At 43.5% G+C, this 23811-nt stretch overlaps 2 protein-coding genes across 3 annotated transcripts in view; one reads left to right on the top strand and one right to left on the bottom strand.

Annotated features, from left to right (window-relative positions):
* The window catches only part of CMSS1 (cms1 ribosomal small subunit homolog), a 362276-nt gene that overhangs the window by 45065 nt on the left and 293400 nt on the right, over positions 1 to 23811 (bottom strand). The gene's annotated exons all lie outside the window — the stretch shown is intronic.
* FILIP1L (filamin A interacting protein 1 like) overlaps positions 15115 to 23811 on the top strand; it is a 277314-nt gene continuing 268617 nt past the window's right edge. The window contains exon 1 of the mRNA XM_046658603.1: positions 15115 to 15556. The gene's annotated coding sequence lies outside the window, so the exon portion shown is untranslated. The remainder of the gene's footprint in view (positions 15557 to 23811) is intronic.

Genomic DNA, 23811 nt, shown 5'->3' with positions numbered 1-23811 from the left:
GTAGAATTAATCTTTCTTTCCCAAATGTGAAAGGGAAATTTAGGTTCAGGAGATTGACAATTTCACGGACCAAGTAATATTGCAGACCCCAAAATAGAGCTGTCCAGCATGATCTATAAAACAGGACACACTTTATAGGAATTGAAAAACAGCTGTTTCCCCATTTCTGTTTTAATAGGAGGAATAGGCTACAGGGCTCAGGGGTATATGCTAAGCATATGGAGAAAATTTATTTGCTTAAAGAAATGTGACATGGAGCTGGCAAAGGGCTCAGTTTGTAAGAGACAATGTCCTGGTGGGCGAAATTAAGAGGATAAGAAGGATATATATGGAGTCATTTCAGCATTGTGATTAATGAAAGAGGAAACACCAATAAACACCGAAGGGAAAAAAGGAAAAGTAAAGTTGAAGCTGAAAAGAACTGAATATGCTCTAGGGAGGGCCCTAGCTACAAGAACCAAGTATCTCCTGCAATAATAATGGCTTTAGTTAGACAAATTTTAGATAAAGATGGCACTGGTTTAGGGGAAAATAAGGAAACTGAAACCTCAGTCAAAAGTAATAGTGTGAATATTGAGTTTCTCTAAATATAGTGCAGAAGATCCCTATAGAGCTAAGAATACCTGGAAAATATATTAAAGACTCTGGGAGAGAATTTTATACTTCTGGAATATTCTTAAAAACAGATAATAGACAAAGAAGTATGTTTACCTTTTTCCTTTTAATTTTCATGTTCGAACTTAACCAGCAGTAACATTTTTAGTACAATTAAACATTTGCTGAACTCCTCTTATAGGAGATTATTCATTTTGTGTGACTCAACATATTCTCTCAAGTGGCAATTACCAGACAGTACTCTCTAGAATTTTTTAAAGTCATAAAATCAATATTGCTGTGAAAGAAGGACCTCAGATTTTCTTAAAAGAAAAAAGTTAATGTTGGTTTCATTTAGCTTTCTACTTCCCCTTCCCTCCTAAGAATTATGAAAGGATTCATCATGTGGCCATATGGACACCAATTCATTCATCCTTCAAGTATTTACTGAGCACCTGCTATGTACCAGGTACTGTGCTAAGCCTGAAAGAGGCAAGACGAATAAGATATGGTTCTTGCTCGAGAAGCTGACAATACAGTGAGAATGACAGATGTGTGTATAAGCAATTAAAATGCAATGTGATGCTATAGTGATGGAGAAGAGAGATGAAGTAGTCAGGGGCTGGGGGCGGGGGTGGGGTGGGGGGGAGGTGAGACTCTAAAGGGACAGCACCAGGGAGTTTTCTAAGGTGATGGAACTGTCCACATACTGATTGTGGTGGTGGCCACACAAATCTATATGTGTGTTAAAATTCACAGAACTGTATGTGAAAGAAAAAAGAAGGCTAGTTTTACTGTATGATAATTTAAAAATCAAAATAAAAAACTACAATACGATAGATGCCTATCAATAGGAGTACAGATAAGTAAACTATGATATATTCATACAATGGATACTACTGAGCGATAAAAGGAACAGACTATTGATAAATGCAACAACATAGACGAGTCTCAAAAGCATCACTGAGTGAAAGAAGCAGTATACAACGAAGTACATCCTGTATGATTCCATTTACATGAACTTCTAGAGTAGGCAGCCTTAACAGAGGATGACAGTAATCAGATCAGTGGTTGCTTCTGTGTGGGAGGGTTGGGGTGGGGTAGGGACTCACTGGGAAGGGACCTCAAGGAACTTTCAAGTATGATTGGTCAAAACTGATTAAATAGTACATTTAAGATCTTAGTACCTCAATAAATGTAAATTTTAACTCTCTAAAAAATATGCATTTAGCTAGCCACTGGCTTATCTTTCACAACCCAGAATTTCTAATGGTATTGAAAGTTGTAAAAAAACATTAACAACCTCTCTATCATATGTTAGCATTTTCTTTTTAAGATAAATTGGAATTTTGTTTGCTTTCTTAATGAAATAAACATAATATCCAACAATAAGTCTTATGACAAACATAATTAAAATGCGACGTGCAGAGTCTGCAGCAGTAGGGGATGAGGAGGACAGAACTCTGCATTCTGTTGGGGTGAGGATCTGCTCTCAAGAGAGGCACTCAGAAAGAAGTGAGTCTCATCTGGATGTTGAAGAAAGGGTGGGAGTTCAACGCACAGACCAGGAAAGGAGGGGCACTCCAGAACAATACGTGCAGAGTCACAGTTGAGAGGGCTGGGGAAGCCCTCCTGGGTAAGAAGCACACAGGGTGCTGGGGAATGAAGCTCTAAAGGAGGGCAGGGCACAGAGTGTAAAGATCACCCCCTTCCCACCACCAACCCCAACGCTAAGCACTTTACGTGGACGGTTTAACTTAATCTTCACAATCACCTCCACGTTTCAGAACCGGGGCTTGGCAAGGTGGAGGGCCTTGCCCAGATCTCTCGGCCCTTAGGCCGGAGGGGGCAAGCATTCCCACACAGATAGCTTGGGCTCTCAATCTCATCCTTGTACCTGCTATGCCGAGGAGACTGGCCTTGATCATGGTGCTGAGGAGACCTGAGGGAAGCTTTTACCTGACTAGAATCTGCTTTAAAGAGATAACTGGCCTCTGACAAGACTGGATCATTTGGGCTGTGGTTCTCCATCTACTTTTCTGCCTCAATTCACTCGAGAGCAGAACGATTTCCAACCAGATCATCAGTAACAGTGGCAAAGCAGTGATCACCAAGGGCTGGCCCCTGCATTCCACAAATACTCCCCCTGCCAAGAGGTTCTAATTTTGGGGTTGGGTCAGCAATGGGATGATGGCTCTATAATTTTCTAAGGGAGATGGGGTTCTCTTGGGGTCCCCAAATCAAAATGGGAACACATATGGAGTAGAGGGGCCCGTCCTGGGGAATGCTGGGAGATGTCCTCACTAACCACCCCAGAGGATGCTGAGACGTTGAGGTCAACAGCACCTGCTGACCAGCTGTTTTCCAGATCTTGGTGATAATCTAGATGTCCTAGCCCCTGGACTGGCTCAGGTATGGAAGTCTATCAGGCTTGGGGGTTGCAGAGACCTCCTTGAAGAGAGGACATTACCTCTGGGTGCTCCAAGGATTATGGTTCTCTGTTGGAGAGGACCCCAATAGAGGCTCTCAGAAGAGCCTGAGACCTGCTCTCAGAACCAGCACTTCCTAGTGAAGCTCCTTCTACTAGACGGAGATGGATGGTCAAGGGCCTGGCACTGGCATTGGAGAGCTGCCTTGATTAATAATGGCTTGAAAATAATCACAACAAAGCTGCACAGGGCTCTGTAACTTATAAAGTGTGTGCACATTCACTACCTAAAAATAATTTTAAGTCTTACAAAAACACTGGAGGTCAGCATTTTATAGATGAGGAAACTGAAGCTTAGGGACGCTAAGTTGCTGATGCTTGCACAGTTTGCCTGCCTGCTTTTCTCCCTTAGCTCCCTCCTTCCCTCTTGGCCCAACTTTCTTCCTTCAGTTTTAAAAAATAAAAAAAATAGCTATTAGTCAACTACGGGTCATTTTATTCTAGAAAGGATTTATGGCAGCTTACAAGGTTACAAAAAAAAAAAGAAGAAGAGAGTATAAATTAAAAGTGGGAGTGAATATGAAAGAAATATAAGAACTAGACCGGAAATCAGTCCAAGAGTTACAATAAAGATGTAATAAGGACCTACATATTTGCTATTGATGGGGCACAAATTTGATTCTCAGTTTTTAGAAGTCAATGTGAAAAAGGAGCCATAGGCCAAAACAATCCACTCCTCAAGAGAAGTACAACAATTTCAGGTTCTTAATAATGATGACACAAGTCATAAAGCACAGCAACTTCCTCGATGATTCAACAGCTTTGAACGAGGCCTTAAAAGGTGATTCTGGTTTTCATACTGTCTTTCCAGTATATGAGAGCACTTAACATGCCCTGTTTTAAAGAACGTGAAAAGTACACCATCTCCCTGAACCCACATAGCAAATCCCATACACGTACAGAACTCAAAGCAGGTGAGTCCCCAGTGGACCCACCAGCTGCTGAAGCAGCTTCAGGGCATGGAAGACGGCAGGGCCACCACTACCACACTTGTTGCAGGAGAAGACAGAAACCTGTCCGCCGCACTAGAGGGAGAAACAGGTCTTCACAGAGATGTCTTGTCTTACTTGGTAAATTGTCTCCACTTCATCATTAGGACTTGGTGGCAGATATTAACTTGACCCTTACATCTCTGATCCTTATGACGACTGTTTCTAATACGGAAAGCCATTAGTCCTGAGTGCCGCTTTCTATGTTGTACATCTTACTGCACTCAGGCCCCAAGGACAGGGTTTGTTTATACTGGCTATTTTGTTCTTTCCTCACTCAACCCTCAAGTTTCCCTTACTTTTACGCCAAGTAACAGACACAGAGTTTTTCCTTTTTATAATTTATATATGCAAAAAACACATCCAAGTTAGGAATGCCCCTTTCATCTACAGGAAGAGTCTGGGCCACCTTACTCATCAACACAACAAGCCCAGAAATAGAAAAAGCAATCTGGCTGAAAGGTAGACACGGGTGGAAACTTCTACGCAGCACACAGCTGAGGTGCTATGTCGTACGAGATTAATTCCCTGAGGTCACACAGCTAAGGTGCCATGTTATATGGAACTAATTCCCTGAGGTCAGCAATTAGAGTCAGGTTACAGCCCAAACATAACTCTGTCTGCTGGTTACTTGACCCCTTATGCTCTTCACTTCATAGAGAGAGATGCCCAGCCATGACTTCCAAGGGTGGGCTTGGGGGCAGATGGAAGGAAGCAGACAGCCAGAGAGACGGCAGTCCCTTTCTTCTACAAACAGACATGCCTCCCAGGCCCCTAACTGAAATGATTCTTTCCTGCCTAAGTGAGCGATTGCATGTGTCAAGCTCCTCCCTTTCCAGCAAAATGAGGCACCTGAGATCACAGAGCTCTTTGGCAAAGTGTGAAAGATGACTGAAGAAATTAATTGAGTTATGTTCTGTCACAAGAGGCCCTGAGGTGAGACGGTAACAAAATCACCCTTTGTATGGGAAAGAGGAAGAAGCCAGGGCATGAACAGTGTGGCTAGAATGGTGTAGGTATGTATCTTTGGACTTCTGAAGACTTATCTCCCCTCAAAAGACATTCAGAGTGGTGCTAAGAAGGAATGTCAATGGCCAGATGGAGACGTTGGAATAAAGAGAGTACTATGAGCAGGGATGACTCTAAAATAGAGGGAGAAGATAAGGACAACAGCCCCAACTTAAAGGGGACATCAAGCAGTGCCTGAGGGGTTCGTGGGGGGTGAGGAACAGAATGGAAACAGTGGGTCTGAAAGCTGATATCTGACAATGGGAGACTCATATACATCTAATCATAAACCACTGCCATCAACAATAAAAATAATGGTGGCAGAAGCTGCTGTCACCGTATCTTGAGCAACTGTTCTGTGTCAGGTGTTGCACCAAGAGCTTCATGACCATTACTTCACTGAGGAGTGCTGTCCCCTCCCTTCCCAGATGGCTCCCAGGTATGCCTTTGCCATTTGGGGATGTATTTCCCTTTCTGAGATGTCTTTGATATTCAAGCAAGCTACTGGTGCCTGAATAACAATGCTGGGTGTTGAGGACTGTGAGGACAGGAGAGAGTCACCCTCTGACTGGTTTGCTGCAGGCCCTGAATCCAAAGTGGCTGCTGACAAGGACAGGGTAGCCAGCCGTGACCTGGGGGTCGATGGGAAGGAGCTCCCCCCCTCTTACTTTCTCCCATTGTTCCCATTTCTGCCCCGGAATCGACACATAGTAAAGGAAGGAGGGAAAGACTGATGCCTATAGCTGAAGTGTGCAGTTTAATGGCCAGAAACCAGACTTGTCACATGTAATCAAATCATCAGAGTGTTGGTGACAGAGTTAAGACAGTTGAAAAAACAGTTGCTATTCCAACTTTCAATTTTCAAGTTATTGTTGGGGCTGAAATTTCTCTCACCTCAAGAGTTTTTATTTTGGAAAATTGCCAAAGCACACTTTTAGCCATATTCGAGTAATTGAAACATGAAAAAAATAGCAATGTTTTTCAGCCACGTTAAACTCTAACCAGATGCTCTTAAAAAATGTTTTGCATGGGGGCTGGCCCCGTGGCCGAGTGGTTAAGTTCACGCGCTCCGCTGTAGGCGGCCCAGTGTTTCGTTGGTTCGAGTCCTGGGCGCGGACATGGCACTGCTCATCAAACCACGCTGAGGCAGCGTCCCACATGCCACAACTAGGACCCACAACGAAGAATATACAGCTATGTACTGGGGGGCTTTGGGGAGAAAAAGGAAAAATAAAATCTTTAAAAAAAAAAAAATGTTTTGCATGTCCACAGCACCTTTTATTCTAACGGAGAGTCGCTTTATTCACCGCTGAGCTGCATCCACCACAGACTGAGAATACTCTCTTCACGAGCCGTGGTAACCCACCGACACATCATCTCCAGAGGAAGTAAAGAGGACCCAAGGCCTTTCCAATTCTCCCTCACTGCTCACCCCAGTGGGAATCCAAGGCAAATCAATCTAACAAACATTTGCTGGATACTTTCTGTGTACCAGGAACAAAGCTGAAGAACACTGGGAAGCCGGCATAAATTTAACCAACTGGCAAAGTGAGATGATGTCTATGATTCCAACGAAAACACATCAGGGTCAGGACTCTACCTGAGTGGCTCACCTCACTGTTTTGCTCACCTGAAAGACAGTGCTTCGGGCATCTTTTCTCCTATTAACCACCAGGCAAAGGGAGAAATGGTTTGGGCATTTAGAGGAAAAGCAGTGAAGAAAAACAAATGACAGGTTGCCTAGAGTCTGTGAATTCCCGGTCACCACCCCAGAGCACGACCTGGCAGAACCTTACTCAGGCAGTGTTTGGCCCCCCAGTAACCACTCTCACCCCTTCCATTCTCCACATGAGAGACAAAAAGAGCTTTTAAAAATGCAATAGGATTGGGGCTGGCCCCGTGGCCGAGTGGTTAAGTTCGCGCGCTCCGCTGCAGGCAGCCCAGTGTTTCGTTAGTTCGAATCCTGGGCGCGGACATGGCACTGCTCATCAGACCACGCTGAGGCAGCGTCCCACATGCCACAAGTAGAAGAACCCACAACGAAGAATATACAACTATGTACCGGGGGGGCTTTGGGGAGAAAAAGGAAAAAATAAAATCTTTAAAAAAAAAATGCAATAGGATTATGTAACCTTCCAGATTAAAACTCCACAGCAGTTTGCTTTTATACTTAGAATGACACCCACACTCCCTACCACAGACCACAAGGCCCAGGTGACCCGGCTCCGCTTACCCCTCAGGCTTCCCTGTTCTCCTCCTGGTCCATGCCACCCCAGCCACAGTGACCTCCTGGGGCTCCTAAAACACGCCAACTCCTTTCTCGCCTCTGAGCCTTTATGCTGTTGACCTCCCGCCTGGGCTGCTCCTGCACACGGCTCAGGCCCAGCTTCAGCGTCTCCTCTTCCGAAGTCTCCTCTGACGTGGAAGGTAGACCCTCCCTTCCCTCTCCACTCTCTGCTACGATTTTCTCTTACTTTCTGTCACAGCGCTATCACAAGTTGCAAATATTTGATTTATTTAATTTTCTTTTATTTGGTCCCTCCCATAGACTTTATTATTTTTTTTTTCCTAAAGATTGGCGCCTGAGATAACAACTGTTGCCAATCTTTTTTCCTTTCATTTTTTCTGCTTTTTCTCCCTAAGTCCCCCCGGTACATAGTTGCATATTTTAGTTGTAGGTCCTTCTAGTTGTGGCATGTGGGATGCTGCCTCAGTGAGGCCTGATGAGTGGTGCCATGTCCATGCCCAGGATCTGAACCAGTGAAACCCTGGGCTGCCGAAGCAGAGTGCGCGAACTTAACCACTCGGCTAGGGGCCGGCTCCTCCCACAGACTCTAAGTTCCAAGATTGTAGGAACCAATAACATGTGCTTTTTAAATATCATATCCCTGTGTTTGGGATAGGGCCTGGACATGCAGACATGCAATAAATAACTGCTGAATGGATGAATGAATATAATTCCAAATAGTAAATTAAAAAAAAAACAATAGAAGAGGGACATCTTTTAATTTCACTTTATGTTTTTACTGCCATAAATACTACTATACAACTGTAAATCTTGGGTTTCTGTTGGAAGTTTTTCATGTATTCATTAACCAGGACCCCTGACTGAACTGGAGAGCCTGAGAGAATGGAGACCTAACTATGGTGACAATTACAAAGTTTCAAAATGATTGCTTTAAAACACCAGGTTTGGCACACGATGCATTGTGAGTAAGGAGGGACCAGCCCTTCCTCATTTAAAGGTATTTGTGGTTGAAAGCAGAGTTGCTATTATGTATGTAGCATGTGTTCCTTCACTTAAGAAAAATTACGACAGGATCTTAAAGTCAAGTACCCGAACACTAAGAGTGGATGGCACACCATATTCCTGGGAAGCTGCTGTGGAGCTGGTCCGCGCGGAACGCCCTTGTCACCATGGCTGGCCCTGGCCAAACCATGGAGCTGCCTGGAAACAGAAGTACCCTGGGTGCTAGTCCCTGCCTCCCCAACCCTGCCCAGTGGCTGAAAAGGAAGATCTTGAGTCTTCTGCCTGTGTCCTGGCTGGTCCTTTGGCCAGTGAGAACCAAGTCTGGCAGGCTACCAGGAGCCTGGCCACCCCAGAAAGGGAGGCCTGGAACTGCCTGCCTACCTAGGGAAGCTCTCTGGAGGGCTTGGAGCAGGCCCTGGGTACCTGTCTACTGGATGAATGGCAGCCTTTCTCCAGTCACCTCCTGATTCGCTCAGCCTTTAGAGCTAATCTTTCTCCTTGGTTTCCTCACTGTATTTAATTTCTCAGCTAAGATTATAGTTGCTCAGCACCTAGTTTATTTGGATGGGGGTCAGCTTTCTTGTATAACTCTTGTCTTTCCGTGCCTTTTGCTCGCCATTCTCTAGCTGCTGCTTGCGATCTGGCCCCAACACAGGCAGCTCACCTGGAATACATAGTGCAGCCACCCACCCAGACTCTCCCTGCAGGGGTGAAATCTCCTGATGTAAATGCATGCCACTGGTCCCCAGGCTGGGACAGCTTCACTCATTCCTCATCCCCCTCCCAAGGCTGGCCACTGAGGCTCTAGCATCGTTCCTCCGTAAAAGTGCATAGAGGTGATAACAGTGGCTCCCTCAGGGCACAGGGATATCCTTGCTTAAATCCAGGATCACTTTGAGGAAGCTGTGACATAGTGGCTCCTCCAAGGCCTTACGTCAAACACAGGGCACCTAGTGGTGTGAAATTTAAAGCTAGGTCACACAGTTTTCATGAGTAAAACAAGAGGCTAAAATTAGACGAGCTCTGAGTTCTTTTTCAGGTGAAACATTCTGGAGTTCCACAACAAGGCCTTCGGGTTCCAAATACTGTGGGTTTCCCATTACACCTCCTTGACTATCATCTTCTACTAAAATGCCTTTGGTGGCTCCCCACTGTCTGCAGAGTTCAGTTACAACATCCAGCATTAAGGCGTCCATGGCCCTTAACATTCTGGGCCCAAATAAAGATTCCACTTTGCCTAGTCCAAAGCTGGACCCCACACCCGTGTCTGCAGGCCTGGGAGCGGCTCGCCATTGCCGAACCCATCATGTGCCTTCCTGGCTGCGGGCCTGTGCGTGCAGTGCGTGCTCTGCCCAGAATGCTGCTCTCCTTCTTACCCTTCCCCTGAGAGAAACCTCCTCCCCTACCTCCCCACCTCCCCCAAGGTGTCCAGTTCAAATATATCCACCTCCACCGGCCGCGAAGCCTCCCTGCGCTCCAGTTCAGGAGACGCAGGCAGCACCAGGTTTAGCTCTATGCTACACAGCTCAGCCCACTAAAATGAGAATTTTGCTGTGTCCCTCTCCTACTAGACTGTGAGTTTTTGAGGGACAGGGACGGGGCAACATTTAAAAAAATCTTTATAGCACCAAGACCTAGCACAGTGCATGGCAGGAAATGTCTGTTGAAGTGAAGTGACAATCGTGCTTATGGACATGTACGCCTGTCCTTTAGGCTAAAAGAGACAAGTTACTAAGGCAAGACTTGAGCAGAAAAATTAAACCGGTTCTCTGCCGATACATCGCTTGATAAGATGCGCAATTAGTAAGGAAAACAAGGCTAGAATGAAATAACATTTTTAAAGAGAAGAGGGCTGAGAGGGGGAAAGACTTCTAACTCATGTATTTTCCTGTTCACAAAGGAACTTTCCAGCCCAGAAGAAAACATAGGTCCAATGTGAGACGTTGCTGGAATTGTTCCTTCTCTCCTTTTCCCTCTAGTTTTCAGAGAACCAGTGCCCATCTGGAAAAGTAATATGGATGCAAGGGTGAAGAGAGCTATGCAGGATGTACATCAACAAGGTTTTTGAGTGATGATAGCTATGCCAAGAGAAAAGCATTACATAACGACATCAAAATAGGACACTTGAGGACTGCCTTCAAGCTAAAACAGCTGTCAAGTGGTATTCTGGCATTCTTGAAGTATATGAAGAAACAGCTCCTGGAAACTGAAGGGCACAAACTACTTGCAACGATAAGATTCAGAGGTCAAGAACATGTTTTCCTCATTTTCTTAAGTTAATCTGTTAGTATCATTTTGATTTTAGAAAAATGTGAATCCCTAAAATATGTACAATTCCAAAACACTGCGCACAGATGGGTTTCGAAGGAGAGAGGGGCACCCTCATTACACCAAGTTTTCCTAAGTAGACCAGTGCATGTAGAGATACTTTCTATCTTGTGGATTATCCAGACCTTTTATTTTTACAGAGAAGTCATTAATTTCACCTTTAGGGAACATGAAGGAGAGGATAACATATGAAATTTAAATCCATCAATTTTGCTGCTGGTAAAACGTCTGCTGGGAAAAGTTTAATACCCTGGCATTGAAAAGTGACTGAGGGTTTAACGTGTGCGCTTTTTGTGTTCCTTTGCCTTCCAGCTCACGGAGGGCTCTGCTGGAGGGGCTCTATCCTAGAGTTGCTCCTCTTCCTTGTCCTCTTGCTCTAGTGGTTGGGGACTTTCTTCCACTCAACCTGGATTTCCTGTGCACTGACTGTGGGCTGGGGGCTGGTGCCATCATGCTGAAAGGTGCAGTCTGTACTCCAGAGACCCCCAGTCCAGTGAGGGGCAGACAAGGAGGCTAGCAGCTGCAGTAACGTGGAGCTGAGGGTTAGGTGTGGTTATGCTATGGGTGCCTTGGGAGGGAACGTAATCCAGCTGGGGCAGGAAGAGGACAGTAGGAAGGATGGGCCCTGGGATTTGAGTGGAGAAAAAGTGAGGCATGTCCAGGGAACACCACCTCTGATGTTCTGTGATCCAGCTCTGTTAGCAAGAACCCCACCTTTCTTTTTCCAATTCATAGAAACAAACAAAAAAAATGGTCAAACAAATTAGTTTAAACCTCACCATATTTTTAACAACTAGTACTATCTCTCTCTTTCACAACTTGCAGATATCTGCAGAAATAACTGTTAGTAAGAAGTGAGCAAAAAGCACAGGGTGAGGTTTTCCAGGATCATCTTCAAGTCATCAGTTGAAAGACTCACAATATTAGTACTAAAATAGAACCCAGCCATCTTTTTCACTGCAAAACCTTCACAGAGGAGAAACTAAGCTAAGGGTCAATGAAATATGACCATGAAAAGATTAGGAATCTTTTTTCTTGAATTTCTCTTTGCTGCTTGCTCACTGTGAGTAGATGGGACTATGAACCTTTAGAGACTCTGCGTAAGTACATGTGTACTCACAATTTCTTCAGTTATCCGCTCCACCAGAGAACTACGAATTGGCCCGACATTCTTCCACTTCCTCCCCATGCAGACACCCACGTTTTTTTTTTTGGTGAGGAAGCTTGGCCCTGAGCTAATATCTGTGCCAGTCTTCCTCTATTTTGTATGTGGGATGCTGCTACAGCATGGCTTGATCAGCGGTGTATAGGTCCGCACCCAGGATCTGAACCTGAGGACCCTGAGCAGCCAAAGCAGAGTGCACGAACTTAACCACTATGCCACTGGGCCGGCCCCAACAGACACTCATTTTTATGAGACATTGTGATAGGGAGGATACAGGACTGTGTGTCTCCTTGGGGCTCAATTTTTGAAATTTAGTTGACAGACTAATATTAATTCCATCGACCCAAGGAAACTTTAATTGAGATGGAATTTATGTAAATAAATTTTAGGATATACACAAGCAGAGACAATTATGTTAGTCCTGTAACAGAGGCCCAGTGGATACCAAAAAATGAAAAATTTTCCTTCATCTGTTTTCCTTCATCAGTTCCTTCATCTGTAAGGTGGGAAAACAATACTATTTCTCCCAGAGGGTTGTTGTATAATTAAAATTAAATAACATAAATAAAGTGCTTAACATAGCACTGCCACAAACAGTTACTAATAAATGTAAGTATAATAAACAGTCCACTAGATTATACATTCACAAGGGCAAGGACCACACCTGTCTTTCATGATGTGCCTGACACACAGTGGGCACTCAATTAATTAAGTGAATAAATAATTGAACCCTTCTCTCAGTCATTATACACTTTAACGTGCTCCCACGACATCTTCACAGAGACACCATGACGATTTGCCATGAAGATACAGATGCCTTGAGGTACAGAAAAAGCATGGGATTCTTACCCTTTTCCTTTTTTCCTTCCCTTTTATTTAAAACATATTGATGATTTCTCTTCCCTTTCCTTGAAGGATTAGGGCTGATGGGGCTGAAAAGACTATAAGGGACGAGGAAGCAGCCAGCAGGGAGGGAAGATTGGTTACACACAGGGGCAACAGGCAAATGAGTAAACAGTTTGAGGATAACAGAAACCAGGTTATCCTCACTGTTGGGGAAGGGAGTTACAAAGATGGAAAGGATAAAAGGCAGAATGCCCCTATGGCGCCAGACTGGACGTGGAGCTACGCACGTGCTCTCGTGGTATTTAATACAGACAGAGAGAGCCACAGACATGGCTGCTGGTGTGTGTCTACTTCCTGGCTCCTTCGGCTGAGAGGGCCTAGAAGCGGTGAGCACACCCAGTGCCCAGGTCTTGGTTTCTGTACACTATTTTCCATAGTGGACCAAGATCTCCTTAAGGACGTGGCTAATTTCAGGGCTGGGGAGAGAAGGTACAGGATGCACATGGAACATCTTGTGCCAGAAAGTATGAAAGTACTCAGAAAATGATGAGAACTCGTCAAAAGAATACAAGAGCCAGCTTGAGGGGGCTCCCGCTGGCCAAATCAGATCATTTGGGCATCAAAATAAATAAAGATATTCATAGATTACAACCCACTGACCAAAATGGGAATCCATAAGAGCATACTGATGTAAATAAATACAAAAATAAGTAGACGAGAAGGGAAAGCTCTTCCTTACAGCAGAAAGTTTATTTAGGAGCAACATACCAAAGTACCTTCCCACAAAATATTTATCAATTGCAAAGAGGAAAACTGTAACTTTACAGTGGAGAAATCTGGCAGATACCACCTTTACCAAGTGGGGCTGGTATGAATCAACTCCATTTATGTGTTTCTGATATGATTAAGAAGAATACAGCACTACTTCTGTGGTATTCTGCTGAAAAATGCACAAACTCAGCTTATAACGAGGAAACATCACACAAACCTAAAATGAGGAACATTTGACAAAATGTACTCTTCAAAAATGCCTTGTCACAAAAAGATAAGAAAAGACTGAAGATCTGTTCAGACTGAAGGAGACATGACAACTAGATGCAACATATAATCTTAGACCAAAAGAAAAAAAATTTTTTCCTCTATAAAGGATACTATTGAGACATTTGGTGAAAAGTTGAATGGTAACTATGGATTAGAAAGTAATATCAGTGTTCGTATCAGTACCAGTGTTCGAACAGTATCAGTGTTCATTTACTGAACTTGGTTATTACACTGAGGTAGGAGAGTGTACTTGTCTTTTCGGATAATAACACTGGAGTATACAAATTGATTCAGAAAAATATACACACACATACAAACACAAGGTGGGGGGCGCTGGGAGGAGAAGAGGAGGAGGGGAAGGGAAGGAGGGAAGGGAGAAAGCAAATGTTAAAAACTGGAGAACCTGAGTGAAGAGTATATGGGAATTCTTTATTATTCTTGTATCTTTTCTGTAAATTTCAGATTATGTCAATGGTAAAAGTTAAAAATAAGAGCATGGGTTTTGCTGTAACTCTGGTCCAGTTTTGAATTCCCAGTCTGATATTTATCATTCATGATCCTCTGGGGAGGTTATTTAATTATTCCAAGTTTTGGTTTGCTTATTTGATCATCAACATAGACCAATTTAAAGGGATGCTGTGAGGATTAAGTAAGATGAGGCACAGATTGAGCTCCTGGCCTATGGCGGGTTTGTCTGGTGAGGACGTGACACCTAACTGGCGACAGAGATACAAACTTGCTGGAGAAATGAACATGCACCTCCTTCCCGCCCCTCCCCCCAATAGGAACCAGTGATACCACCTAGAGAAAATCAGATCCTTCCCATAACAGCAGTCTAACATCTGAGATTTCTCTTAACACCTGAAGAATATAAAGGAAAAAACTTAAATAATAAAATAAATGCCACCACACATTTTGACGTTACTAAAGTCTCCTCAGCCCTTTGCACTCGTGTCTCATGTGACACTGAATGGAAGAGGCAGGCATCAAGTTAAAGTTCAACACAGCGTGAATAATAGCGAATCTCTCTAGTGCCTTGGGTTATGATTGTCAAAGAAGAGGTCATGCTCTTGTTACTTAAATCTCAAACACAGCTCCCATCCGTTCACAGTTCACAGCAGGGTACAAAATTAAGTGCAATTTACTGTTCATCTGGGCATCTGTTCCTAGGACGCTGGCACTGCTGTTTGTTTGTGGTTCACAGTGTATCTGGGGCAGTGACCAGACAGAGAAGGGGACCCATGTTGTGCCTGGGAGGTTTCTTCTCTCAGCCAAGATGTGCACATGAATTTAAAATTACCCAAGAGGGTGTTTCAGAGCTGCCTGCCAAAGAGTGGTGTCCTCTAACCTGGAGAACAGCTGCCGGGCACAGGCATGCAAGCACACGCACAAACACAGACACACAGACACGCTCACGGAGCCTATACCTGCCTCTACTTGTCTGCTCTGGGTAGATGGCTCGTGGCTTTTGGGTCGCCTCATCCTGCAGCTCAGTCCAGTTAGACCCTTTCTTCCGTGGAGAGTGGCAAGCTGTGGGGTGAGGGAATCTGCAAAGGTCACCCGTCTTCAGAGTATGAAGGGCACTGCCCGGAGAGGGAAGAGGATTATATTTAGTTTTCGGGCCCAGTCAGTGCTGGGCTCCCCACTGCCTCTCCTTTGCAGAACTGCCAGTGGCCCCTGGTTGCAAATTCTCCGTGGCTTTGAAGCCCACAAAGCAAAAACTGAGAGAGTGTCCAAAAAGAAAAGAAGGAAACGTTGTTGGTCCCTGGATTCCACTATTGAATTTTGGTGGGGATGAAAAGAGAGGACGACTGGGTGTGATCAAGCAAAGGTACCTGCACAGTAAGGTAAGTGTCTCTATTGCTGTTGAAAAGAGGCTTTGGGGATGTTTCTGTGTTATCCAACATCTGGGAATTGCCAACACTGCTCTCCAGGAGCAGGATCTTCTGGATATTATGCAAGGGATGCGGTAAATCTCAGGTATGATTAAGAGCTTATGACAGATGCTGACTTTTAGGCTAATATGAGTAAGAGCGGCTTGGCAAATAGAGGAACTACCCTGACAGTAGGTAAGTTTTGCTAAATTGGTAGGCATGAAAGAAGACCAAAATGAAAATTTAAATTGTTATCCTCTTAAGAGTAAGACAAATAGTCAAAAATTTGAAAAATGGTTTGGATAAACGGCTTTCCTTGTTAACAGCTTGATTTTGTAAGCTGATCTGAGTGATCAATACATAATTTCAAAAGCATCACAAGATGCTCAAAGTTGAGAAGTACACTAGATAGGCTAGATTGGAGAGGAGCAATTCTATTTTTATGGAAAGACAGAGGAAACTAGCATCTTAAAATGGCAACTAGATTGCATTCTTTTTTCTTTACTTTTGTTCATATTTCTCTGATGCAAGATTTGATGAACGGGGGCCAGAGAACAGAGGTAAGATTTCTGAGGTAGGGTTTTCACAAGGTCTTGGGAGACACCTATGCCCAAAGAACATGATTGGATATCCTGGCACAGCACATCTCAGTGTCAATGGGAAATGATGTCAGATCGCTGCCAACTGACTCCAGAGAGAGAGTTCTGCTCATTGTCCTTGCTCAGTGGGAGCATTAGTCAATGTTCAGGGTGACTGCACAGCTTTGAATATAGGAGCCCCATTCCACAGAGACACATGTGCAGCTAAAATGCTTGTGACATATCCAGTCATTCCTTTTTCTCTTCAAAACAACTGATGATCACATATCTTTTAAAAAATATCTGTGCAAGTCTCAGGAAGGATTACAAGAGGTGTAATACGTATGTTGCTACACTCCACTCACGTGTATTAGGTCTGTATAGAGGAGGGTCGGGGGCAGGGCACTACTGGAGACAATCCCTTCAAATTACGGCAGTGTTCCTCTGGCTGCAACTAAAAATGCTTTTCCTACGATGACACTTTCCGATATATCACTCTTCTATCCCTCAAAAACAAATATCCCAAGTAAATATATCTCTACAGTTAGTTATCAGTTGACACTACTCTGAAACTCCTGTTACACTTAATTAAAAATCAGCATATTTTAAGAGCTGTTTGCTACTAAAGATTTCTAAAGGCAGCAATAATGTTCGTGGGCTATTTCCACTTCTTTAAAACAAATATGTAGGGTAATCAAGACAGGTCTACTCTGATGAGAGTTTTCCAAGTAATTTCCCAAGGCAATGTAGGGTTTGGGTTCTTATGATAATCAATGCAAAAATATTCTGAAAAAACTCTGGGAGAAAGAAAAGTATTGATAATAAACAAAGGGGTGCAATATGTTTTTTAAGAGTTTAGCTTCCGTTAAGTTCATATGTAATTGCCTTTTTTGCCTTAAACTGTTATTGAAGAATTTGTTAGCCAAGAATTGGTCTTAGGTAGTGGTATTGTCACTGGAGATAGAGATACTTTATTGTGGCTCCAAAATGACGGTGCATTTGACAGAACACTATTGTAGGAAACTGACGTTGCAACTTGCCAAGAACTGGGCAGGTTCAAGGATGGGAAAAAACTAAAAGTAAAGGGCCCTGTATTCTTTTCTTCAGAATAGAATCCCTATCATTCTTTGTCTTCACTTAATGCAAAGTTTTCACTACCACTGAAATCCATGCCTCACCTCTCCAATATGTTGCATTAAAAAACATTTAAAGAAAAAACGTTAGTTGCCTTTATTTGCCTTAGGATAGAACTAGTGACCACCAGACTTTAATAACCATTCATGCTGAGCACAAAATAATTTTTGTTGTTTAATTATACTTAGGGAGAGCACTTTCATAGTAAAGGGCTTAATTTGCTTGCTCATTTGTTCATTCTTCAGCAAGCATCTAGAGTGCCTCCTACATGCCGGGCTCCTGGGGACGCAGCAGTGAGGGAGGAAAACCCGGTTCCAGGCGGCCTGAGTGTAGGAATCTTCACAGGGGCCGATTATCAGCGATTTGAACCTGTACATTGTTCATGTTGTTTTCCATGGGAAGTATTTTCTCCCTCATTTCTGGTTAAAAGAAAAGTTAAGAAAATATTTTTCCCACTTTAAAAGGTTATTTAGTGTCTGCAAGATATGGAGACAGTTCCAGAGACTAAATAACCAAGCAAGCAGGTGGAAATATACGTTTGAGTGCAAACACTTGAGGCTTCTTCGAGGGAGGTTGAAGTTTCTGTTCTCAGCTACAGATGTTAGACAGAAGGCTCACATACTGGATAGTCTGCTCCTTCAGAACTGGGTCAGACAGGAAGTCCCTAAGGAGGACATTAGAGCAAAATTTGTATTATAGCTTCATATCTATCTTTGGTTCAAATCTGATGGAAGCTCTTGACGTTTCTGTCTAATCTGTCTGGCAGAGACAGTCAATCGCTGGAGACTGCACCTGAAAGAGCTGCACTACTGTGCCTCTCACCTCGACTGAGGAGGATGCATGACGGCATGAACCACTGCAACAACGTCATTTCCCCCCGAAGTTCTGTCTGACGTTGTTCACAGAACTCGAATATCAGCCCCTCACTCATCCCATGGTGACCATGTGTGAGATTTCCTGCTCAGCATATGAAAAACTGGGTTTTAGACATTTAAGGGACTAGACCAGCTAATTTCTTCTCTAACGCAGTCTCACTAAGTAACTTCTCAAGTGAAGGAATAGAAAAATTCTGAGTTTTCAACATGAGCACTCATGGCTCTGACCTCCTGTTTGAAGGTGGTAACGGCCAACTGGAAATGGCCCAGAGGGGAGGGCTCCAGGTGCCCCCCACACCCATCCTCTTCCTGCCTACAGTTCTGTCATCTAGCCCTCAAAAAATCAGTTTAGTTGCTAAAAGAGATATAAGCTACTGCTTTTCCCTTCTTTTAAGGATGGAAGAGTATAGTATATTGGTATATTCGCCTACATGTGAATGCAAACAGAACTCGAAACTCCTGGCTAGTGCCACCAGCCTGGCAACATAAAACGCTGTCACATCAGAGTAGACCAACTGTCCACCCAGCCCAGCTCTTGCTTCTGGTAGAAGCATAAGTGGGCCATTGAGAGAAGCAGTTTGTCATGGGTAAAAGGGAACATCACAGGAAAAATTCTCTATGTGGAAAAATGGTTAACTGAGAGCTCTATCAAGATAGGCGGAGTTGAACAGAGCAATCTTAATTGAATGAAAAAGGTCTTTCTGATGGATTTTGAGAGTAAGCTCATCTGCTGGTAGTTAAGATTCTGAGGGTAACAGGGTGTAAGATATCATGCATAGCTAGCACTGTCTGTTACTAGCTATGGCCAATCAAACCACAAGACTTCATTTCTTTCTTACATTTTTCCTGGAATTTATTGCGTATCTAAAGTTTGTTGTAACTGTTTGGAGGCTTTCAGCTACTTTTCTCTTGTGTTGGAGGCTTGGAATGAGTGTTACAGGTCTTCTTGATAGATCTAAGGACAACCCCTTCACTAGGAAAGCAGAGTTCAGGGTAGGGTAGCAGCATGGATAAAGCAGAGGCTGCTTCTGGGCTTCTCCTCAGAGCTGCTGCTCTTGGCTGTGAAAGCGAAAGAGACAGAGGCAGCTGCCTCCAAGCCGTGGTATCAAACTGCCAGGTTGTGACTAGGAACACCACCTCCTTGGTTTTCAGCTGCTCTGAACATCTTCACACGAAGCTATTTTAAGAACTTTTGCATTTGATCAGGGAGCATGTGGGGTTAAGCCTGTGTTTTCCATTTCAGTTTTAGATCCTAAGCAGGTGCAGTTAGTAGTTCAGAATTTAAAAACTTATTACTGTATTTCCCCCCAACCAATGCAAAAATAACTTTATATTAGGGGAGAAAAGCATGTGACAGGGACTTGTTTCTTAAATAAAAAGTATTTAGGACTTGAGTTAAAAAACATCACTGACATTTTCCATCATAATTCTTGTTTGCCAAATATTGGTTAAAAATGTGAAAGAATAAATAAAATCCTTTGGCTGGGGTTAGGACAATATGTAACTATTTGTGCTAATGCCCATTAATCTAACCATATATTCTGCTTATTATGCTTGGAACATTGCAGACAAGGACACCATTGCAGATTAGGGGGTTGTCTGACAACATCAAACTGTGATTTACCACTTGAACCTTGACAATTAGAGAAAGGTATCCTCCAAGACTCACCCGTGACATTCCCTGGTGGTACACAAAGTTGAAACAAAAGTAAAGGCAACACAAAACAAAAAATCCCTTCTTTTGAAAGTGTTTTAAGTTAAGTATTAGCGCATTCCTCGAGCATTTATGTGAGCCTTCCCTGGTCTGATGAAACTCCAAGTCTCTGATGGTTCATCACACACCCGTACATCCACACCAGGGCTGTCCATTCTCTTAGTTTCAAAGACAGGTTCGTTCTGGTTAGGAGATCCAATAAAGCAGGGGTGCTGGAATCTGCTGTGGGATCCAACTCCAGGATAATACAGGGCGCAGGGGATCCAATGTCTGGGTGCACCTGGGACTGAGGGGCTTCCCGGGTGCAGGGCTTTCAGTGCTAAAACCAGGGCTGCTCTGGAAAAACCATGGCAGTGGGTCACCATAAAAGGAGGAGAACACACATCTGAAGTGATCAGATTATAGAGGTTTACTGCTGAGGAGGAAGAGGTCTAAGACATCAGGTGTCCTAATCTCAGGCTTGTGCACTGTACACATGGCAGACTCCCTGTTTAGGGAGACAACAGGGAGGGGTTTGGTCACAAGAGTCATCTATTTATGGAGTTTCACCCTTCCTAACACAACAGAGGATTTGAAGGCACAATAACAAAGTGTCATCTTGAAGCTTGGGAAGTTCAAGCTTCCCAATGGGTTGGCTCAGCTTTCCACTGAAAACAACCAAAACCAAGACTCCAAGATTATAGAGGTATTCCATTGTTACATCTTTTATTTGAAACTTTAATCAGGGCCACATGTGTGTTTAAACAAATTCAAGGGGAGATAGTGCATAAAGCACATGAGTCCACCAAATCCTTGTTCCTCAAAGTTTGACTGGCAGATCAGGAACATCACTTAGCAGTGTGCTGGAAGTGCAGAATCTCAGGCTCTGTCCTATAAGCAGAATCTGCATTTGGAGATGACATCCTACGGAAGCCAGTGTTTGAGAAGTAGCTCACTAAATCATTCTTTGTAACTACCTGTGGCAGAGGACACAGTTTGGTACAGTCAATCCATTGTCAATTGCCATAAAAATCAATCACTAGAACAATGATCACATGCTGGGATGCTGCAGAAACGTAAAATTGCTATAAAAGTTCCTAAACGTTTACTCTCAATTTCTGACTTATCTTGCAGTGGATGGGTTACAGTTTACAGATCAGCACAGGTCTGCAGGCCACAGTCTGAGCAGCACTGCACTAAGCGATATTAGCAGCCTCACACTGCCGGGAAACAGCTAAAGAGACCAGTGAACACTCTGCAGACATCTTTACCTGGTCAAGATGATCTGTGCGTTATAGAGCCAGCCCCTGTAAAAGGGGTCACACCTCAGGGTGGAACCCAAAGAAAAGATACAGTTTGTAGGGAGCCCATCCTCATAAAAGCATTTTTATATGGGCAAATCCCACTAAATATTGATCAAAGGCATTGATATTGGTGGGAAGTAGAGAAATAAGACCATGTCTAGATTATGAAAGTGAGGAAGGGTAAACCTTGCTGGAATAGACTAGATGGATGTTGTTTTACTTTTTCCTTTTTTGAAGGAGGTGGATGAGAAATGGGACTGTGCAGTGTGGGATGTTGTAGCTCCAATCTTCAAGTTCTCAAAGCCACCAGGGGTCTACTTGGGGATTTACCTTGGGGCTGGCACTACCTCAGATGACATATCCTAATCTTTCCTTTCCAAACAAGAGTAAAATGGCTACTGCTACGCCCTGAACACGTCCCCCCAAATTCATATATTGAAATCCTAACCCCTAAAGGTGATGGTATCAGTAGGTGGGCCTTTGGGAGATGTTTAAGTCAGGAGGGTGGGGTCCTCACGAATGCCCTTATAAAAGAAGCCCCAGAGAACTCCCTGGCCCCCTCTACCTTGTGAGGATACAGTGAAAAGTCTGACTGGAAGAGGGTCCTCTCCTGACCATGCTCGCACCCTCATCTCAGACTTCCAGCTTTCAGAACTGTGAGCAATAAATATCTGCTGTTTACAAGCTACCCAGTCTGTGCCTAAGACACCTTAGCTGTGTCCTAGCTGTGGTTCAGAGAGTTACCAACATTTTGAAGGACAGGTATGGGTAGAGAAGTTACTGAGGACTCCATCCTGGATTTGGGGAGCTCATAGAGAAACATATTTGCAGATATAGATTGCAGTGTCTATCTCTGCCCTCAATGATTCTTAAATTTGATGCTTTTTAATCTAACTTAACAACTGACATATCACTAATCTTAAAATTTTAGGTAACAATATTTATCAAGGCTTCATTTTTAATTGCCAAAAACTAGGAACAATCCAAATGCCCCTCAACTGGTGCGTGGATAATCACACGTCACCATCGTATAGTACATCCATACAATGAATTACTACTCAGTAAAACTAATGATACACACAACAACATGGATGAACTTCAAATGCATTGTGCTAAGTGAAAGAACCCAGACTCAAAAGCCTACATACTGAATGAGTTCATTTATATGACATTGTGGAAAATGGAAAACGAAAGGGACACAAAACAGATCAGTGGCTGCCAGCAGCTGTGTCTGATGGGAGGGGTTATCTACAAAGGGGTGAGAGGGAACATTCTGGGTGACGGAACTGCTCTATCTCTTGACTGCAATGGGGTTACATGATTCTATGAGCTGTCAGAATTTGCAGAATTATACAATATAAAGGGTAAACTTTACTGCATGTACATCATACCTTAATAAAATAAATGAAAAAAGATGTCAGGCATCACGATCTGTGTGGCTCTATATTGAGAGCCTTCACTCCAAACTTCACCAGCATATACTGCTTTGGTGTTGACACACTGGAGACCTTGCACAGATTTCCAGTGGGGGGAAAAAAAAATAAATAAATCTTAGGCTACTAAAATTTTGTAAGGAAAGAAGCCTTGAAGAAAAAGAGTTCTTGAAAAATAACTGATATAGTCCACCCCCCTCATTTTACAGATAAGAGCTGAGGCCTGATGAAGTTTTCCCAAGGTCTCAGAACTGGTTAGTGGCAGATAAATCTGTTTGCTTTTCAGGAGATAGTTAAAAATAATCAACCTACAGAAATTCAACTCTCTAACTACTCTTGTGCAAACTGACTATCAAAACTGCATTGTAGGGGCTGGCCTGGTGGCGCAGCGGTTAAATTCACATGTTCCGCTTCTTGGTGGCCCGGGGTTTGCCGGTTAGGATCCTGGGTGCAGACATGGCAGCGCTTGGCAAAAGCCATGTTGTGATAGGCATCCCACGTATAAAGTGGAGGAAGATGGGCATGGATGTTAGCTCAGGGCCAGTCTTCCTCAGCAAAAAGAGGAGGATTGGCAGTAGTCAGCTCAGGGCTAATCTTCCTCAAAAAAAAAAAAAAAAAAAAACTGCACTGTGTAATGAAAAAAGCCTTGGGGCAAAAAAATATGCAAAAAAACTTTAGCTGCGTTCCCAATGTGTTGGGAAATTGGTCAAAAGCTCTGACTTCTGACACACAATTACGAGGGAATAAAAAGTGATTTTAGTCATCAATAAATGTTATTGCATGCCCAGTGTCTCTCAAAACCAATAGCGACCACCGCCACCACTACCACCACAGCCTGTACTCAGCATCAGGGGGTATCACAAAAGAAGACCCAGGTCACGTCTGGAAGAGGCACACACTTGTTCACTTGTTTACTTATTTATGTAACAAACAAATGCCAGGCACTCTCCTGGTTCCTACAACCCCATGTTGGTCTCAGAATTATAGTAAAGCAGTGCTTAGATAAGGAGCAATGCCCAACTTCTAGAACAGAGTGAGGGCTATTTGAACAGATCCACCAACATCGCACAAAATCCCAGTCAGAACTAAACCAGTAAATGGATGTGTTATTATTATTATTCACAATGCCTAAGAGACGCCACCACTGGGCTCTAATCCCAGTTCTGTGTGATCTTCACCAAGTTATTTAACCTCTCAAAGCCTTAAGTTTC

The sequence above is a fragment of the Equus quagga genome, chromosome 4, assembly GCF_021613505.1.
Source record: "Equus quagga isolate Etosha38 chromosome 4, UCLA_HA_Equagga_1.0, whole genome shotgun sequence".
Lineage (NCBI taxonomy): Eukaryota > Metazoa > Chordata > Mammalia > Perissodactyla > Equidae > Equus > Equus quagga.
This window is presented reverse-complemented; position numbering and strand designations above follow the sequence as displayed.